Source organism: Nematolebias whitei, chromosome 13 (genome assembly GCF_014905685.2).
Source record: "Nematolebias whitei isolate Nwh7 chromosome 13, NemWhi1, whole genome shotgun sequence".
Lineage (NCBI taxonomy): Eukaryota > Metazoa > Chordata > Actinopteri > Cyprinodontiformes > Rivulidae > Nematolebias > Nematolebias whitei.
The window spans coordinates 8,282,119-8,290,776 of record NC_056510.1 but is presented as its reverse complement, the minus strand read 5'-3'; positions in this window follow the sequence as shown (position 1 = coordinate 8,290,776).

Here is an 8,658-nt window from a genome sequence, read left to right as displayed (position 1 = left end):
GACAAACAGAAGAAGATCAACAAACTTCCTGTAATATCTTTGCCACATCCTGCACATCTCCTGGCAAGACATGGTGTTGTATAGAGAGGTCCAGCTTTGCACTGGGTTTGGGTCTTTCTTGGGCAGTGATGGCTTTGCTGGTTGGGTAGTGTGTTGTCTAGATGACAACCACATCTCAAACCTCATCCTGTATGGTGAGCTGGTGACAGGAAGGATAAGTGGCCATTCACAACTGGGATATGATGGTCTGCTAGAGAGACCTGAAAGATGTGAGCATCAACTCCAACTCCTGGGAGGAGCTAACAGCCAATGGAAAAGTGCCTCACTGAAACATGCCAGAGCTGGTGAGGGTAGCCAAAGCCAAACTTTCACCAGAGCTGAGTCTACATGTACCTGTGGCATCTGTAGTCATGTCTGCTGTTATTATTAGTAATATATTAGGGAAGACAAAAGACATAAGTATAAAAACGTGTGTGTGTTTTGTGTTTTCATACTGACCAGTCATGGTGCAGATGTTAGGGATGGGTGCATGCAACCAGTCAAAGGAGACATCACAGGTGATCACTGCTCTCATCATGATGTGCAAAGGTAAAGTAGAAAGGCATGTATGTGGTCAATAAAGTGTACAACTTATATAAATTCCTTTTTGAGTTTAACTTCTGGAGAAATGCAGCCATTCTCATGCAGACCACTAAGCGTGCAAACCTGTAACCATTCCGGGACAAATGTGGGGTTTAAAGCCCTGTCCTCACACCACCTTCAGCTGATCTGGGATGAACCAGCTCAGAGATATGTAAAAAGGTCATTTCAGGTTTGGAGAGCATAGCTTGAAACCAAAAAGTGTTTGTGAGTGGGGCTGACACACAGTCATCTCAAATGAGATTAGAAGAGAGCAGACATGATGTGCAGAGAGTCAATCTCTTCTTTAGGTTTGTAAGACGTTGTATGAGTGGAAGGTTGTCTCAGGTCAGTCAGTGATAAAATGAGTAAGACTAAACTCTGGTCTGACAGCCACCTCAGGGCTCAAGCTGCTTTTAACTCAGCAGACCATGAAATTCTACTCTAGAGGAGATGATGTATCATGGGACACTCAGACTGAAAACTTTGTCAAACTGAAGTGCCACTAAAAACAGATCTAAACCTCAGCCTGTTAGTTTTTTTTTTTTGTAACATTTATGTTTTCAGGGTGTTTTAAGGACATGTCACAGTGTTGGCCCTACTTTTTTGCATTAAAACGTAATTGACTTCTTTCCTATGTTTTCAATCCCTTGAGCACATGCCGTTAATTACACATGTTATTGAAAACTTGTTTCTGGCTAACTGCATCTACCATCTTTTAAATCCCACACTTTAAAGCAGTAGATCAGATCTTCAGAGGTGGGGTTCTGTGAAAAGTAGGGATGGGGAGGATCCAATCCAGTATCGCATCGGGCTCCGATACCAGCATAATTTACGTATTGGATTTTTCCGATCCAACCTGCAGCGATTTCTGATCCATGATGCATGTCTCTGTGTCTCCAAGTAAAACATCTCCACATGTGATTCCCTGCCAGCTGCTCTGCACATTGGCTTCAAACTATGGAATGGATTTCCTGAACGGTGACGTGTCTCATGAACCCAGAGTAATAAGACCCACCTCACATTCAGGAAATCCATTTCATAGTTTGCAGTCAGCTACAACGTGCAGTAGCACTGTGGCTAACAGCTAACCAACTTTTCATCTAAACATGTCCGCTGTGTGGAAGTATTTTACACTAGAAACGCCACAAAACAAAACAGCAACGTGTAAGGTCTGCAGAGCCATAGCACCACATTAAACCGCGGTATAGATTTAGGTTGGACATTCGAGCTCTGGGGCTTCAGTGGTGTGTTATTCTTGTTCAGTCCGGAGAAGGCAGTCTGATTTTGGTCAGCCCTGCTCAGTCAAAATACTAAAACATAAAATACTAAAAACACTAAATAATACTAAATAATAATAATAAAACTAAAAATACTAAATAATGTAAAATACTAAAAACAGGAACATGTCTGTGTTGATTTATGCCATGAACTTAGCAGATGTTTGAAGCCATCTAATCACTTTAATATCCACTTTAAAGCTAGGATTGAAAAAAAAAATGTTTTGTGTTAGCAGGATTTAATTCTAACTTTGAAACTTATCCAAAATTAATAAAACTTACCTCATGTTGCCTTTTTGGACATGCATATATTCGTACAAATTGTACTTGCCTAAATGGAGGAGATTATTACAGCCTCATATAAAATCAATAATGATGATGATATCGGGACAGTATCTGTATCGGCCGATATCCAGATTTAGGTATCGGGATCGGATCGGAAGTTTAAAAATGTGCATCCCTAGTAAAAAGTTTATGATCTATTCAACAAAGTTCAGTCAGGTCATCTGGATGGTTTTGTTGTTGTTTTGTTGAGAGGTTTCTTCCTTCATCCAAAGGACTTCATCAGGCTTAGCTTTTTTGGCTACGGCTGCCTCAGAGGAGTCGACGGGGGAGAGGGCGGGCCTCAGACACCATCTAATCACCAGCAAACTTGTTGGTCCACTAAGTGAGTGTGCCGCTTGTGGGACTCAGTTTGTTGTGGCTCCTTGGACAGATGAAGTCCTATGGATGAAGGGCAAAACATTTCATAAAAAATAAGAAAAACAAAAACAAAAAGAAAAGAAATAGTTTAGATGACGTGACTGAACTTTGTTGGATTTTTTTAACCTTGATTATTGAGCTTGAACTTTGATGTGATGATCTATTAATCTCCCTTTTTGTGTGCATCTCTTTTTAACTTGAGTTTAGAGAAAAAACTTATTTTTCACTGGAATGATGAGCTAACAGCTAATCTGCATGGGCCCGAGACGATCTTGTACTAGCGTGTTGGATAAAAATAGTCTCTATTTATCTTACTTACTCAAAGACGCCACACTCAGTGACAGGAGAAGATTTTTTAAATCAGTTTTACTTGCAAGGACAGACTTTCACAGTACGTTACACAGATATTGGAGCACAGTCACGAGTATCTGCCACGGGCACTGTGCAAGGCTTGTTTTTATATGCTCATCAGCTCGTCTAAGCTCACAGACAGACTTGGAGGTGACCTTGGACTGCCAGCTGCGCCTGATCAGCTCCTCATCCAGCTCTCACTGCTAACTCAACCCCATGGTTCATGGGCAGTTAACATTTTCAGCCACAGAAGTTAAAAACATCCATAAAACCTTATCCAAGTATACCCTAACCTATTGTTTTACTAAAATGACTCAACACTATAAATGATTATTTATTTTTTTGGTTATTGATTATGCGATTTATGTGAAAACGGTTTTAAAATCCTTTATATCCCTGTTAATTTTATCTGCAGCAATGCTATGATATTGCTACAGGAAGTGCCTTTGGGCTGCACCTGAAGTGCTGAAGATTTGCTGATCATCAAGCATGAATTAAAACAATAAAAAACAAGATTGTTGCTAAATTTGACTGAACCATCATCCTTCTTTTTCTAATCAGATCCATTTTAATAATGATCAATTCATTAAACATTTCCGGTTTGTGTAAACTGACACATTAGTCTCTTTGTGTGGATGTTTCTTGTTTTTCTATTTTTCCCATGACTTTTTTAAAGAACACCCATCAGGTCTCAATGAGACAAGTTGTTACTAAAAGATTAAACTTGTTTTAAAAAAAGCCAAAAATTGAATCTGCTGAATCCATTCAATGGTTTTCTCCATACTGGTTGTCCGTCTCCTTCTGTCCCATTTATTATTTATCCTGCAGTGAAGTCATGGTCTGTAAGAGGTGGAATATCTATCCAGCTGAGTTAAGCTGCACTTTGGAGAAAGAGGCCAATAAATCTTGTCCTCCAGCAGAAAAGTGGGACAGTTTTATAGCGTAAAAGGTGCAGCACTTGAAAAGATCTACAGCCATTCAGGTGCTACTTAAAATTAAATTAATTTACCATTTGTCACTTGGACATTGACTGAAAAAAAACCAGTCCTAGATGTTTCAGGATTGTGATTTGTTTCATTCAGATCTGTGCAAGTTTCTGTGTTTTCTTGCAGGAGGGAACACAAGTGCTCTTTGCTGACATGATTTATGGCATTTTGAGATATAGCTGTCTGAACATGTTTGGATGCACAAAAATACAATAAATATTTGCTCAATCCCAGACTGGGCTGATGTACAGAAGAGATTTTCCTCTAGTAGGGTCATAAGTCTCAGCTTTGAGTTTTACTACTGGTTTATCGTTTTAACATTCAGCTGCTAAAACCAAACAGCCTCTGTATATTTGTCTGTCTGTTGCAAAGTGATGAACGGAATTGGAAATACCCTCCGCCCTTCTTGTGAGCAGGATAACTTGAAAATAACTGAGGTAGTGACTTCCATTTTGGTGTGTCAAATGATTGAGGTAGCTGAAGGTTAATCTATGGTGGCCAAGGCCACCATTGGCCATCCCTGGAACCCCATTGCACCTGGTGACAGATAAAATTGCTCCCTTCAATCGCCAGGGTCCGTCACTTATATCTGGGTATAGCCGCAATCGTCACACAAATACCTCATCGATGGGGGACATTGGCATACTGCTTGTTTATCTCGTGGACCATAACGTCCTACTTCAACCCTGTCAATAAAGAGTGGGGAAGATAAGTTGTGTGTATTCTGTATTGCTTAAATTTTTATTTTATTAAACACCCTGGAGTAATAGTTTTGTGGTATATTATCTCAAAAGCATAAAAACTGTTGAATTCTCCAGGCTAGATGTGAGAAATGAGATCAGTCAGCTTTTGACCTTTACTCCTGGGTATCTTGGTGTAACAACAATACATCAATAGGAAGCGTGTTAAGAATTGTATTTTGTATCATTGCTTGACGAAAACTGTTGGTTTGAGTTTCAAGTGGCATTTGTGGGTGGCAAAGCAAAGTTAAAAAGCTTAGCTCTTAGGAAATGTCACTCAAGGCACAAAGTTTGAGTCTGACCAATGAGAGTGTGGCGCTTCCTCACCTGAAGCGTTTCTGTTACACCGCCCGTGTGTTTACTTCATGGTCCTCAGTGAAAGAGAATGCGCTCTTGTTCTGTGCTGCGTCAGAGTCCAGCTCAGGTAGACGCCCACAGCTTCTCGGTTGCGAAGCATTTCACAGGGATTAGGGAAATGTCAAAAGATGTAAATCTATCCCCAAAGACAACCATCAGCAGCAGGGGGAAATGAGAGGCAAATACTGAAATTTCTGCATGGATCACAGTCACAGGATTACCTGGATCTGTGTAATTCAGAAAAGTTTCAGATCATTGTACTTTTTTTTCATTGGAGTTGTAGATTTAGTCAGCAACATATTCCTTGAAACAATAGCAAATGTGCTTAAAAGCAAAAAGTATTCAGACTCTTTTTCAATTTTTTTTATTTTGTGAAAACCCCATTCTGGGTAAAAACAGTTTGAATCATCTCTAAAGGCTGTATCTCAATGGGCTGCAACTAGTGGGCATTAAAAAACTGCAAGAAAATGTCAGTTTTTACTTGGAATCACAGTAAATTCACTTGTTTTTATGTCACACTCATTGCACAAATGTTGCACAAAACTTGGTGGATATTTTGCCTGGAGTGCACATTTCATCACTATAATACGACTTTAGACAACATTTTCATAACACACGTTTGATTTGGGATACGTTGCAAGGATCTATCAGGAACAGCAGTGCAGTGCTTGACAATAAAGATCCCTTGACCGTATGAATACTAGGTTTCTTCCCAGTCCAAAATTCATTTTGTCATATATAAACCTGACAAGGAGTGCAGGATGAGAAATAGACTGTCCTTCTGAAGGCTTAAGTAAATGTGGCATTTCACTGAGCAGCAACCCTAAAAAATGCAAGAAAATGTGACAGTTTTCCATAGCAGGCTCACTGAACAATGACCATCCAGCTCGCCAGTTTTTGAAAATCACAGCTTTCTTGCATGGCTTGCAGAACAGCATTCTTGAATGTGCACATGATTTTGTTGCACATCCTTATCTAATTTTGTACCCATCTTTAGTTTAATCTGCTGGAGTAGGCTTTTGAAAAAACTACATTTGGGGCAGTTTTTCAACAATTATTTATCATAGGTGTGGCGTTTTTTGTTCCTGTACATACGCCTCAAATGGTAGCAGGACCTGTAATGTCCACCTCTTGTCTTTAGCCGGTCACAATTTGTGTCCCTACAGCCCTCACAAAGTTCTCATATTTCTCACAATTTCTGACTTGCAGAAACCAAAATGAGGAGGGTTTGAGATTAGAACCAGGCACTCCTTTGAACATGATTAAAGGGCACACGAGCGCAAGGCCCTGAGACTGACAAGGAACATTTTGGAAACCCCCTCACAAATGCTGTCCACAGTATGTTGACAATCCCAGACAAACATCTTCAAGTTCAAGTATCTTTATTTTCATTCGCATCACATGTAGTACATGAGGTGGAACAAAATTGAGTACCCAAGGTCCCAGTTACACCCCTAAATAGCAAAAAATGTATAAAAAGAAACAGTATATAAGGATCTAAGATATACACTAAGCTATACGATAAACAAACAGTAAATGGTACGCTAGAAGATCTAAGATATACGCTAAACACTATTAATGTAAATAATACGGTGTATTAAGCAGTACCCCGAACACGAGTCTGCGGTGAGTAGAGGGATATGAATGAATACAGCAAGATGAGATAATCAGCAGCATGAGATCAGCAGCACAGATAAGTCACCTGTTGGTCATAGGCGGACATTCGATAGCATGTCTTGTAATTCACAGATTCACATGACGGGTGACAAAACAGAAGCCATACAGAGAAGTATATTTGATTAAAGTATAGTAGGATGAACATTTTCTGCAACAAAAGTCTTTGTTTTTGTAATTGTTCCATTATTTTTGACAGTTTTTGCCAACTAAAAGACCAACTTGCAGCTTTGAACAATATTCAGCAGGAACTAAGGTGGCTAGACTCTCCAGTGTACAATAGTTTTTATTCATTGTGCTCACTCGGGACAATAAAACTAAAGTTTATTGAAATATCGATTCAGCCACATGAACTAAATCCAAAGAGCTGTATTTTTTTATTTCATGCCACTCGTATTGAAAGCAGTCAACTATTTATGTCTAGAATGAAAAAAACAAAACTGTATATTTTTCATAATAAAACCAGAAAACTACAACCTTTACACAAAAACAATTAGTTTTCAGTTTTTATTATGAAAAATATTCATTACGTTCATTCCAGACTTATTTTCCTGGTGCATATTCCGAATTGGGTGAACCAGTTCTCTTTAGATTTTTTTTTTTTCCCATAATGTGTACTTCTTTATTTTAAGTATGAGAATGCTGCACTTCCAGACTTTTCAGGGAAGTTTGTCTTTGCCTAAAAACGGGTGTGTACTTTCTTAGACATACCGAAGCGTCAAGGCATTTAATGCTGTTGACTGGTTCAAATAAATGTTTTATGCCAAACCACCTTTATACGAGTCTGTTATAATGGGTTCACTGTGAGGTTTCCAGCTGCAGTTTGTTACTGGGGAGTTTCTGTTCACTCATGTAGAAAAGAGACATCTATGCAAATAGAACCACTTCAAGACCCAAAACACAGACGTTCTGCTTTAGCATGCACCCTGACACTCACAACTATACAGCCTCACAACCGGTGACTGCATAAAAGTAACAAAATTAATTATATTTTGTCCTGAAACCTAATCGCATAATTAGAATTATTATTTGCCTGAAGCTTTCCTCTACCAGGGTGGCTTTTGCATTTGCTGGCACTCCCTCTGATTGGTGGAGAACCATCATGGGCTGGGGTTATGAAGAGTTTCTCAATTATAAACACAAAAAGCATCCAAAAGACATTCCCTACGGCTTAAAGATTTAAAGTTTCCATTTTAGGACTGTGTTGATGTCACAGTGTAGTGACACACCCTGGAGTTTCACCTTTTGAATGAACACGTGAGAGCGCAACGCCTTGAATGTCAACAAAAAACAAAACACAACTCCGTTGTAACAAAAGACCTCATACAACTGAGAAAGTGCTATTAGTTTAGTTAATCCTATAACACACTTTTATGTGTGTTTATTCATTTGCTGTCACCATAAATTACCTAGAGCGTAAGCATACAAATGTGATCACATCAGGTCCTTGGACCTGTGTTTAGCCGTTTCTCTGCAACCAGGTCCAAGAGATGGATGGAAGGATGAATGAATGGATGGATAGATGGATGAAAAATCTCTTAGAGATAGGGTGAGAAGTTTAGTTATGCAGGAGAGACTCAGAGTAGAACCATTGCTCCTCCACATGGAAAGCAGCCAATTGAGGTGGTTCGGTCATCTGGTAAGGATGCTTCCTGGGCGCCTCCCTAGGGAGGTGCTTCGGGCATGTCCGACTGGAAGGAGACCCCAGGGAAGACCCAGAATGCGCTGGAGAGACTACATCCCTCAATTGGCCTGGGAATACCTTGGAGTCCTCCCAGAAAAGCTGGAAGAGGAGGCTATAGAAAGAGATGTCTGGGCTTCCCTGCCCCCGTGACTCGACTACGGAATAAGCAGAAGAGGATGAATGGATGGATGGATGGATGGATGGATGGATGGATGGATGGATGGATGGATGGATGGATGGATGGATGGATGGATGGATGGATGGAT